Here is a 12790-nt window from a genome sequence, read left to right on the forward strand (position 1 = left end):
ACTCCGCAGGGCTCTCCGCTCTATGCCCACCATGCAGCCCTTCTGTGGGTTGTGGTGTTATCACCAGAGCAACCAGGGGAAAGAGGGCAGCTCACATTTATCAAGTGTTCGGGAACATCATGTACCAGGAACGGGAATGCTGATGTCTCACACACAGGAGCCAGACTGCTTTCTAATGGGTGGTTAAACAAATTAAAGCAGAAACTTCAGAAAGCAGATCATTTCCCAAAGTCCTTCCATTTTACTGATAGGTAACGGAAGCCACAAGAAATGGAACCTTCTCCATGGCCAGTTACTAAGAAGAGCTACCAGCAGTTCCTCGTTCAACTGCCAGGAGTAAATTTGTAAGTCTGTTCATTGGAACTCACAACTCATTCATTTTGTACCTTTTTATTGTTTATCACTTTTGTAATTATTTTGTAATTGTTATAATGAAAGTCAGATGTCTAGACAAGGTTACAAAAGTGCTTCAGCTCCTGTTGTAAGTCACATTGCAATGCAAGTGAAGAAGATACAATATTTTCAGGCTTTGTAATCAAATTATAAAAAAAAATCACAAATGAAAACAGTTTAAGCTCTCAAAATTGATATCTAGTGCTTTAGGAAATGAAGTTCGTACTTCTAGCTGACTGTGGAGCAAGGCAGAAGCCTCTATTTTGATTCTCAAGAGGACTGCTGTTTTCTGTGCAGTCATTTTTTCCTCTTCTTCTTCTTTTTTTTTTTCTTCCCAACCCTCTGGCCCTGCCATCTTCCTCACACTATCTTACATACTTGGGGTACAAGCACAGAAAAATATAGGTCCTGACCCAACAGTTAAAAACTGAACACAACAAAAATTCAGTATGGTGAGTTTAAATTCTAATTATATCCAGGATCTATCCACACTCTCCAACGTCTCCCACTGGACCAGCTCAGTGCTCTTCCAATTGGCCTCCCCAAATCCGCCTGGCACCCTCCACTCTGTTCTCAGCTATCTTTGTCTCTTCAAAATATCATACCACCCACCCCAAACTTGAAACTCCCACTGGCCTATAAAACTCTGCAAGGAGTTCTCTGTCTAATATTCCCTTTCCCCAGCCACCCCACACTTACTGGTTTCTGCCTTATGGGGTGTTTTCTGTTTCTCTGAACCCCTGCATGACCCACACTTCCTTCACTTAGTTATTCTAACTCATGCTTATGAATGCAACACTCCTTAGGGAAGCCCAGTCTGCTAGGGGACCCGGTTACAGACTCTCTTAACCCTGTAATTTTTCTTTTTTTTTCTTTCTTTTTTTTTTTTTTTTAAGATTTTATTTATTTATTTATTTGACAGACAGAGATCACAAGTAGGCAGAGAGGCAGGCAGAGAGAGAAGAGGAAGCAGACTCCCTGCGGAGCAGAGAGCCCGATGCGGGACTCGATCCCAAGACCCTGGGATCATGACCTGAGCCGAAGGCAGAGGCTTTAACCCACTGAGCCACCCAGGCGCCCCAACCCTGTAATTTTTCTTCAGAGCACTTTCTACAGTTGCGATTTCCTGATTGTGGAATTACATGAGTAATGTCTATCTTCATGCCAGTCTTACTCCTGTACACATGGAGGGGCTTCTCAGCTGCATGAGGGCAGGGAACAACCTCGTAGGCTATCTGCTGAAGAGCTCTGGGAGGGAGTCCAATCAAACCTCCAAGCACAGAGACTAAAATGTGCTGTGTTTTGTACCCACAGCATATAGAGCAAGTCCTGGCTCTGGAGATGCATGTTGAATTTGTTTTAATTTAGTAACCACCACAAAGAAAAATGCAGCCTTGTGATACCACTTTAGGGGTTGGAGGACAAGGGCCCTTGGTTCAAGGCTGCCATCTGTCACTTCGTTCAATTGAATTACACTCTTCCTACATAAATTGTGTCCAGCCTAGATAGTCTCATGACAAGTGGTGACAATCTTAAAATACAGTAGTCTAGCATCAAGTGAACTGTAGGGGCAGGGAAAGCTGAGTGAGATCTTAAAAGGATCTCTAGGTTTCTTAATGCTGCATACACATTTTCCCAGAAAGTACAAGTGAGCCCTACTCTCCTGCAGCAGAATACCTTAGGTGACCTTTGGAAAAGTATCTAAGAATTGAACAATGGTTTTCCTTTGCACCAAAAATGTATCGCCCTCTTGCCATGGATGTAAGTAAGCTTTTAACTCCTCAGCCCATCCTCTTTCTTCTGTAAAGCATTTATCACCCATCCTCTCTTAGGGACTTGTCTTCCTATGAGCTGAGGTTAGTGGCCATTAGGACAGTTCCACACTCACTTCAGCTTTTCCCTTCCTTGATGCTCCCAAGGAAAGAATGCATTGACCGTTTAGTTTGAAACTGAGACTAGTAAGAATATATCAGCTTAGAGAGTTTTAAGAAGTTGTACCAGATTCCCTGCAGTCAAGGTTCTGGTCTAAACTTGTCCTATAATGTAACATGTTATTTTCCGATGCTGCTGTGGTTTAGCCAAGGAGGTCTCTGAATCAGGAAGAAAGATCTGGCGCTCTCACCCTGGCTCTGCCCCTCATTAGTCATGGGATTCTCTGATCTTTGGTTTCCTTGCTTGTGAAAACAGTGTTTGTAGGCCTATTTCTCAGGGTCATCATGAAGATTATGTGAGATAGCTCACGAGTAAGTACCTGACACCGAACTGGGCAGAAATAGAATTGCATAAATGTGAATTTCTTACCAGTTGTCAGTTTTCTTCCTTAGCTGAGAAATTTGGGAAGAATGCAAAAGTTATACTCTAGACAGAATTCCAGAAAGAATTTGGGTGAAGCTGGCTGAAAAATGTTGATGATGAAGGTGGTAGCTACTATGCTAATCTACCTACCTACCTACTACCCATCGTCTATCCATCCTTTTGTCCATCTGTTCACTCATCCATTCCCTGTCTATCTACCTCTCTACCTGTCATCTATCATCATCATCATTATCAACATCTATCCTAACCTATCTACATACCCATGTATCCATTCTCACACACACACATACATACTCATAAACATGATTATAAATACCCATAATTAAACCCGAGGTAGCAAACTTTGTCCCAGATAAAAGGGACTGTTTTAAATTTAAAGAGTTTCCATTCAACTAATTAAAAACATATGACAGCTGTGGACACTTGACCTCCAGATTTGTCTTTCTAATTGCTTCCTGCACATCTGCTTCCCGCACATCTGCATGTGATGTCACAAAATCCACTTACAAGCTTTACCTTCCTATCTGCTTCACTTCTTGGTATTTTCCATCTTGGTTAATGGGATCATTATCTGTCTATGAAGTCATCTAAGCCAGAAACCAAAGACATCTGTATTTGGTTTTCTTCTTTCTTACATCCAGTTCCCTTGATTGGTACCCTACTGCCTACACATGCCTTGCTTGGTTCTGTCCCCTGTTTGGCATCCTGTCTTCCAAGGCCATATCTGTAGAAGTGAAAGTTAAGATTATCATCACTTAGAAGAGAAAATGGATTCTGTATTTCTTAAGACAAATTTGTGTAACCAATCTCAAAGTAAATTTGGCAATTACATGTTTGGAGGGGAGTTCTGAAAATAGGTGCTGAGTTTTCCTAAGGAAAAGGTACATCCTGGCCACGTCTCTTTCATGTCTCCCTGTCCTCAGAACTCAGACCTCACATGCCCTTTTGAGGCTATGAAAACTATGGCTTAAAATTGATGATCTAATTGCTCTCACACATTTTGAGTTCCCATCCAGAAAATGAATATGTATATTTGTAAATAAATAAATTTATTTCCACTGCTCAACTTCTTATAAGTCCTATTTATTTTTTAAAAACATATCCATGCTTTCTATTTTTGAAGGTCTTCCCTTCTTGTTTTCTTCATGTAGTCCTTGAACTCTAATGATGGGAGTTTTATTTATTTTTCTTTTTTTGTTATTATTTTTGTTAACATATAATGTATTATTAGCTCCAGAGGTACAGGTCTGTGAATCATCAAGCTTCACAGCACTCACATTATCACATATCCTCTCCATCACCCAATCACCCTCTCCATACTCTCCCTCCCCCCAGCAACCTTTAGTTTGTTTTGTAAGATTGAGAGTCTCTTATGGTTTGTTTCCCTCCTGATCCTATCTTATTTCATTTTTTCCTTCCCTAGCCCCCACATCGCCCACTCTGCCTCTCAAATTCCTCATATTAGGGAGATCATATGATAATTGACTTCCTCTGATTGACTTATTTTGTTCAGCCTAGTACCCTCTAGTTCCATACTTTTTATTGATTGAAATGTAATATTCCTACTGAATCTTTATTTCCTTCTCTTAAGTTTGGCTAAAGTGCACCACAAATTTAAATAAACCTTTCCTGGATTGAGCAGGTTCTGATGTGTTTACTGTGTCCTTAGTATCTTTAGTACCCTAACTATTCATAACACCCAATGAACTATTGTATGACAAGGCATCTGGCTGGTTTTCACCCCCGCTTCCTTGGATAGAGTCTTGAAACCTTAGGAATGTCTTAATTGGAGCATCTTTGTTATTCATGGTGGATCCCTCAGACCACATCTGAGTTTATGCTAATAAGCTGACTCATGGTAGGTCCCTAAATAGTTTTAGAATGAGGGACAAGCATGTGACTAAAGGGTTGAAGTTTTGAACCAGGTGGTACCATCAGCTTGACTTCTTGACCTCTGGGGAAGGGATAGGCGCTATAGATTGAGTTCAGTCATGTGGCCAATGATTCAGTCAGTTGTGCGGGTGTAATGAAATCCTCCAAGAAACTCTGGACATCTGAAGCTTGTGTGAGCTTCCTGGTTGGTGTTATACATTGATGTACCAGGAGGATGATACATCCTAAGGACATATTTGAGACCCTCTCAGATCTTGCTCTGTGTGTCTCTTCATTTGGATTCATTTGATTTGTAACTTTTATAATAAAACCATCATTAACTTTTATAATAAAACAGCCATTGAACGTATGAGTCATCCTAGTGAATTATCAAACCTGAGGGGGTCCTGGAAATTCTTAAATCTTAGCCAGTTGGTCAGAAGTGTGCGTGGTCTGGTACTACCAAGATTTTTGGGTTGTGTCTGAAGTGAACACCGACTCGTGTAGGACTGAATCCTAGATCCCTGAAGTCTGACCTACCTCTGGGTAGTTAGTATCAGAATGCCATTGCAACTACTGCTTGTCTTCTGTATTATCAGAGTTCTCCAGAGAAAGAGAACGAAAAGGAATGTATAGACCCATAAAAGAGATTTATTAGGCAAATTAGCCTTCATGGTTATGGAGGCCAAGAAGCCTCACAATCTTCCTTCTGTAAGCTGAAAAACCAGGAAAGCCAGTGTGTAATTAGGTTTGAGTTTGAGGGCCTGGGAATGGCAGGGAGTAGAAGGAGTGCTGGTGGTGTAGGTCCTGGTGCCCAAAAACCATCCTTCTGAGAACCAGAAGCACCAAAGTCCAAAGGCAGGAGAAGATAGATGTTTCAGCTCAAGCAGAGAGCAAATTCACCCTCCCTCCGCATTTTTGTTCCATTCTGCCCTGACATGGGTTAGATGATGCCCGTGCACATTGATGAGGATGATTTTCTTTGTCCTATGTACTCATTCAAATGTTAATCTCTTCCAGAGACCTCCCCCCCCAACCTTACAGACATACCCAGAATAATGTCTTACCAGCTATTGGGCACTCCTTAGCCCAGTCAAACTGACACATAGGATTAACCACCAGGCCTTCTATCCTGCTCTATATCTGTTACACTGCCTCCTTCCAGCAGAGTCTTCTGCTTCAGCTAAGCTAATTGGCTCTCTGCTCCTCTCAAGTACTGTGTTTCTTTCAGCCTCTGGTTGGGACACCTTTCTCCTGTGACACCTCTGTTTTACCCATCAGGGTAAACCCCTTCTTCCTCTTGCCCCACCTCTTCCTTAGGACATTACCTCTTATGCTGTACTCTTTCTTCAACACAGGAAATTAATGTTTATTTTGAGAATATATTGTTTTCTTAATAGCATAAGAAGAGACCGTGAAGCTCTTACACTAGGCTTCCTATTAAGGAAAAAAAAAAAATTCCTTCTCTGCTTAGCATAGTGATAAAAACTTACAACTTAACATATACTGAGCAATTGAATAAGAAAGATTAAAATGACACGTGTACTTACATTGATATGGACTGTGGACTGCACTGACTCACTGTAAAGCTTTACATTTGGAAGGGACTTTGAAGGTCATTTGGTAAGATGCCTTTGTTTTGCTACTAAGCCTACTAAGGCACTCCATAAATATTTGTGGAATGAACAAAGATAAGGGAAGATGAGACCCTAGGAGTAATTGACTTGCTTGTGCGCCAACGCTATTAATATTTATTAAACAAATGAATCCAGATTAACCCAGTATAGCAGTGGGACCACTCTTTCCCCTTTCCATGTGACCCTAGTTAGCAGCCACATTCTCCTCCCTCACTTGGTTATTGGATGTGAACTTCTTTCTGGTGCTAACAAGACTCAAATGATCATAAGTATCTTAGAGAGTGAATGATTTTTTACTCATTCTTTTTGAAATAGAAAGGCTTTATGTCAGATCAATGTTCAAATCCTTAAATGTCTCCTCTTAGAAGGCTTACCACATGTAGAATGAAATAAACTTAAATCCATAAGTCTAGTATCTAAGATAAAAGGGAAGTCACAAAAGGTAAAGTGCTCCAAATTTGGGTCTAGTTACCACATATTTGTAAGCCCTAATTATTTCTATTAAATTGCCTGCTTATTTACTTCTGAATAATAGCACAAAGGCACTTGCTTTCTAAATAGTTTATTTCCTAGAAAGATATTTTTGGGTATATTTTTAAGAAATAAGATTTTGCTAGTTTTTCAGATGAGCAATGCTACTGGTGATGAACTAATCCTCCAAGGGAAGACTGTGAAGGAATCTCTCTTCCCTTTAGGACTTTGAGCAAAACTATTTACTTGGTATCTTTTAACTATAATCCACCAGGGTAGGCTTGGAAGAGCTCCAAAAGTCATTTCCAAGAGGATATTTATAAAGCATATAAGAGGTAGGGGGAAAAGAAAATAGTATACGACAGGGTTTTGTCTTTGTTTGCTTAAGAATAAAGTAGAAATCTGGGGATTGCCTCCACTTACCAATAGCTATAGGATCTTATCTGGAATATGTCCTCTGGAACCTTTGGTTCTCTGTATGCAATTGTCCCATCATTCAAGGGGAAAGTGATCTCCACTGCCTGTGGCATCAGAAATATGCCTGAATGCTTTTTGACAAGGTGGAAATCACAGTAAGATCTTGAATCTAATCTATCCTGAGGAAGGACAAAATTGGTCATGTTAAGGTTGATGAGGGTTCTTAGAAAGAGGAGGGAGAACATTGTCTCCCATGCTTGGACTCCTGTAATAAAACCATTGCAGGAGCAGCACAGGACTGAATTTGTGTGACCACAGCAAGTTCTTTACCCTGTGCATGTCCTTGTTCTTCATTTATAGGATGGCAACAGCAATCCCTACCCTACCCACTTAGGCTTTTGGTAAGTACTGAATGCAATAACATCTGTAAAGACTCAGAGTGTTGCCCAGCTCTTGGAAAGTGCTCAGTAATTTTTGTGAGTCAACTAATGCAAAGACAGCAATAGTTGCTAAGTATACCATATATCCTGTATGAGGCATGACACAATGTACTTCACTGGTATAATGGAATGTAACAATTGAACAATTGAAATGCCCAGGCCCAAATCTTTCCTTTAATACCCAGCTGTTTGTTTTAATCAAAATATATCATTCCCTTCAGGGCATTCCTTACCTTCTGTGGTTATTTTGCTTCCTAGAGAAATCTTATGGATTTGTTTAAAGATGATTCCTGAGTATTTAGGTTCTTTGAAAGTATGCTTTCTGTTGCGGTTTAGGGGAAAGTAAAATTGTTTAACTCAAAGCAGCTCATTAGATTTTGATGAATATTAATGGGAACAAAGACACTGAGTTATAGTTCGGTTAGCGGTCAGCTCATCTAATGATGACGTTCTGTAGTTATCTGATAATAGCAATTCTAGAAATTGAAGGCAAAAGGAGCTACCTGGAATCTAGGAATGGCCAACGAAGTTGACCTCCTCAGCTATCTCTGTCCAGGTTATAAAGGCGTGGACCTTCCTTATGTCCCCTCCTGTCAGGATAGCAGATTAGCCTCACCTTTAGCTATATCACTGTGACGCATGAGTTGGTGAAATTTTACCTGTTATATTCAGAACTGAAGCACACTAAATCCCCCTGGCTTCTGTTTAGGATCTTCCCTTCAGGACTGGTAGAATATTGTTGTAGCTTCACCTAAGGTGCATAATATCCATTTGCATCATCTATAGTGATGGGCTTCAGTGAAAAAAATGCCAGTATAAACAGAACTTCAGACTGGTATTTCCAATACAAACATTTGGAAGTACCTGCAAGCTAAGTGCAAATGGTGTGCACACTATAGATGTGTTTAATACAGAGTATGTGCTGAGCAATGGCTGTATGGTTGCATTTTGTCCTTGCAACCCTTCAAGGTAGGTCCTGTTAGAACCCCAATTAACATATAAGGAAACTGAGGTTTAGAGTGATTCAGTAGCTCTTCTAAGATCTTACAGGCAGTTTGAGGCAAAACCACACCATGTTCTGAACAACTAAGTTGGAATCTTGAGAGTCATGTGTGTCTGATTGTAAATGCAGGTAAATCAATGCAAGAAGAAGTGCATCTTGGCCACAAGTCCTTCCACATCTGGGCTTTATTTTTCTTTTTAATGAAGAGTCCAGAGATGAGCATTTTTGGGGGGTTTGTTCAGCTGTTTGCCAATGTCTGGGATCCAAGTTGGTGTTTCTGTGATTCTTGTGACAGCTTCAAGTATCATTCCCTCCTGTGATAATGTGGAAAAGCAGGAAGCAAGGCTGGCAATGACCATGTTCTTCATTTGTCTCTTCATTAACCTGAAGGAAACGCCTCTAGAAGTTTTCCTGGGAAGACTTTGCCCAAGCCAGGCTAATTACATGCCTGGGCTTAGCTATAGTGGGGATCGGGAAGCAAATGTGAGGGTGGGTGGGCTCAGTAATGGGAGGAGGGATCTGTTGTCAGAGGAAATGGGGGAGAGTAACCTCCAAACCCCCTCAAGAACCATGAAGTCTGCTTCCAGTAAGATGTCCAGACCCTCTGCTTTTACAATAGCTACAGCCAAAAGACTGGAGGTCTAGCACAGAGCTGTAGATGAACTGGCCTTTTATGCTCTTTTGATGACTATATTTTATAATTATAACTATCACTTTTTCAGTGAGGTAATTATTGATGATGAACCGTTGGTATATTGAGCCAAATTAAAAAAATTAAAAATCACCTTGTGACTGGTAAGGACATGCAAGTTAATAATAGCTGGTGATATCCATAGCTAAGATTGACCAAATGTTGTACTACAAGCTTTGCCTACAGTACTCCAGGAAGTCTTCACAGCAACGAAGAGAATCCTTCCTGTTTTGTAGCTGAGCTGTCCACAGGTTAAGCAAACTGCCCACGATTCCACATCTCATCCACAGCAGCACAGCTGTGATGCAGGAGCACAGCCCTTCACTACTTCTCTCCTAATCTGCCTCTGAGTTAGTGGAGGCTGAGGTTAGTGGTTCTCTGTTCACTCTGAAGAGAGAGACCCTTTATCTGGTACCATAAACCAATGACTGCCTTTCAAGTCCCCTCAATATTCCTATGGGAACTTCTGTCCTTCTTGGCTCTTTCCTGACCATGGCTCTTGGGTCCTGTGGTGGCCATCTTCTCTCAAGCTCTGTGTTATTCCCTGTGGTTACCACCCTGCTTCACCATCCCCCAGTGTGAGGCCCTGCAGTGCTGCTGGGGGCAGCAAGCATGCTCTGAAGGCCTACTGGACAGAGGGGCATCTAAAGCCCTTTTTAATTCCTGATTGCATCTCTGCTTTGGCTCCAACCTTTTTGCTATCTACTTGTGATTCCCTGTCTTTCTTTAGACTGAAGCATTGGTTTTCCACTTGATGGTAAGATAAAGTATCTGTAAAAGTTTTGCAATTAGTTTTGTCTTTGATGGCCTCACACTGATAGACATTTTCTTCCCTAATGAGCCTTTAAAATTGGAAATATAGCTGCAGAAAGATTTATTCTTCTATTATCCAAAGCTAATCTCCAGGATGATGGGCTGATCTTTGGGCCTACATCTTGTGTAGGAAGGGAACAGCCCAAGAATCTCAGTCATAAAGTTATCATGCATCCTTGAAGCTTGTCCCCATTTTGTACTGCCTGGAACACATTCTTTACTGGCATGTAGATGTAATATTTATTTCTTATCTCATCTTTCAACCTTCCATGTGAAGTGGCAGTCCCAGCTTGAGCTAAAGCCAAAGTTAAAGACCTATCTGGGGATCTGATGAACTGTTTGAGGCAAGGTCAGAATCACTGTGGATTTAATTTATGAAAAGACAACTGAGGAACATGAAATGACAAGGACAGCATTTTGTGTTTGTTCTGGAGACTGGCCCTTTGCCCTGCATCTGCCTTGTGCTAGAGACCAGGGTTTTTGGAGGAAGTTGAAGGAACAAGATTCTGGATATCTTGAGGATATAAGAAGCCCTTGTGGGTGACCAAATGTGACCCAAAGTCAGGCGAAGGTCTGTTCCCACTTCTGCATGGAGGTCAGCATAGCTTGGGTTGTGCGATGAACAGAGAATGGATGCAGCAGTTATTTGTTGAATGAAAGAAGGAAAGAGTGAATATTTAGAGACAATAAAGGACTGAACATCACCTCAAGGATATGCAGCCTGGAGAGCCCCAGAGAATGGTCTCTGAACTGCAGTCTTCTGAGCCACCATGCTGGATACTGGATCCCAAACAGGAAGGTTCCCAGGAAACTACGGGAGGCAGTGTTCTTAGCAAGGAAGTCTGAGGAGGACAATGTGGAGAATACCAGGTAGAGAAAGGTATTTTCATGGAAACTTCCAGGACTTCTGGAAAGAACGTAGGCTTTGAAGAGCTCCAGATAAGGGTCTGGGAAGTGAGGAGTGATGAATACTACAAAGGCATCTCTGAGCGGTGACTAGATGGAAATCCACCTCACTCTCTGCTTCCAAAGATCTCAAAGCGATGCCTTATGCTGATTGCACATAGCACTCTATGGCTGAGCAGTGACTTCTGTAGTAGCAGCGATTATGGCCCTGTTTGTACCTAAGGCTGAAAGCCCCTGAGAAGGCCAACTACATAATCTGGGTGTTAAGGGAGGCTCAACTTTTTTTTACTTTGTTTACATCTATACTGTGTCTTTTATATGGAAACTTTTAATAATTATTTATTGCTTAATTCATCACTATTGTTTTACTTTGGTCTTAAAGTGATATATACATGATTGTATTTCTATCTCTATATACAGTTGATTGTAAATTATATATATGGTTGACTATAACTGTCTGTGTATCTATCTATCTATCTATCTATCTATCTATCTATCCATCCACCCATCTATCTAGTTGGTGTATAGTTGATTCACATGTGCCCTCAAAGGCACAGAGATCTAAGAGCTAAGAGGCAGGGGCCAGATGGCTTGAGTTGAATCACATCTCTGCCTTTCACGAATGTTATTGAACCTTTCTGTGCTTCAGCTTCTTGCCTTGCTGGGTTCTCATGAAGAAACCTGTGTGCTATTCTCCATAAAGCTTCCTGAACATTGCTTGGTGCATGAGAAGAGGTCAACTGTGGTTACACTTGTAGTAAATGACTTCTGGTAGCCATCCTACCTGATCTCCCATCTCCTCCCACTGCCGCTGCCCAGCGCCTGCTTGGGAGCTTTCAGTAATCTTTACTTTCAGACATGGAAAAAAGAAAAATATGTGTAAGGCAGGGACAATTTGGGGGAGTGTAGTGGGGCATGCAGTACTGACCTTGCTCAATACAGACGTACAGATATTAACTGATTCTAGAACTGTGTTTGGTTCTAGGGTTGAAAGGTGCATTCACAGCTGAATCCCCCTCGATTGCTGTACTTCTCTCATTTTCTCCCCTATAGATTCACATTTTCAAATTACTTTTAAAATGAAAATACTTCTGAATAATTTGTTGGCATATCATTAGGTGAATTAGCTCAATCCAGTTCTTTCCTTATAACACAGTGGCAGGAAGAAGCATAGTGAATTTTGACCAGGAAGTGAGTATAAGAACCAATTTTGGAAGGGGGCCCATTCAAGGATCTGGATAGAAGTAAGTGACCCTAGAATAGAGATGTTCAGAAATCAATACAGAGAACTGTCAATGTCAAAGTTCATCTGTTTTCCAAAGTTTGTATGGGATCTGTCTTGAGCATTGCATAGGAGGACAAGGATATTCTTTCCCACTTGTTATCACTTTCTAGTCCCCATCAATTCCCTCATCCTCATCTTGAGACCCAGAGTTTTAATACAACAATTCATCTACTTTATGTTAAATAAGCTTTTGCTATGTAGTCTAAGAAAATGACTCTCAGTGATTTATTCCATCCTCTTGAGGTAGCTCCAGGCTTCAGTATCTTCCCCTACCTGGCTCTTGCTCTTCGCTTCTCCGTGCCATAACATCCTGTGTCAAAACCAAGGAGCCTGTTGGCTGGAGATCTGGTAGGTGATTAAGAGTTCTCGGGAACCCACGGCATATTCTTTTTTTTTTTTTTTTTTTAAAGTTTAGGTCACTTTCTTTCTTTTTTTTAATTTTATTATTTCTTTAATTAATTTTTTATTTTTTATAAACATATATTTTTATCCCCAGGGGTACAGGTCTGTGAATCACCAGGTTTACACACTTCACAGCACTCACCA

General features: G+C 41.0%; 1 long non-coding RNA gene across 1 annotated transcript in view; it reads left to right on the forward strand.

Annotated features, from left to right (window-relative positions):
* Positions 1–256: 256 nt before the first annotated feature.
* The window catches only part of LOC132002868 (uncharacterized), a 36101-nt gene continuing 23567 nt past the window's right edge, over positions 257–12790 (forward strand). Inside the window, exons 1-2 of the long non-coding RNA XR_009400045.1 lie at positions 257–344; positions 7467–7507. This is a non-coding gene — a long non-coding RNA (uncharacterized LOC132002868). The remainder of the gene's footprint in view (positions 345–7466; positions 7508–12790) is intronic.

This window comes from Mustela nigripes, chromosome 15 (genome assembly GCF_022355385.1).
Source record: "Mustela nigripes isolate SB6536 chromosome 15, MUSNIG.SB6536, whole genome shotgun sequence".
In the NCBI taxonomy this organism is placed as follows: Eukaryota; Metazoa; Chordata; class Mammalia; order Carnivora; family Mustelidae; genus Mustela; species Mustela nigripes.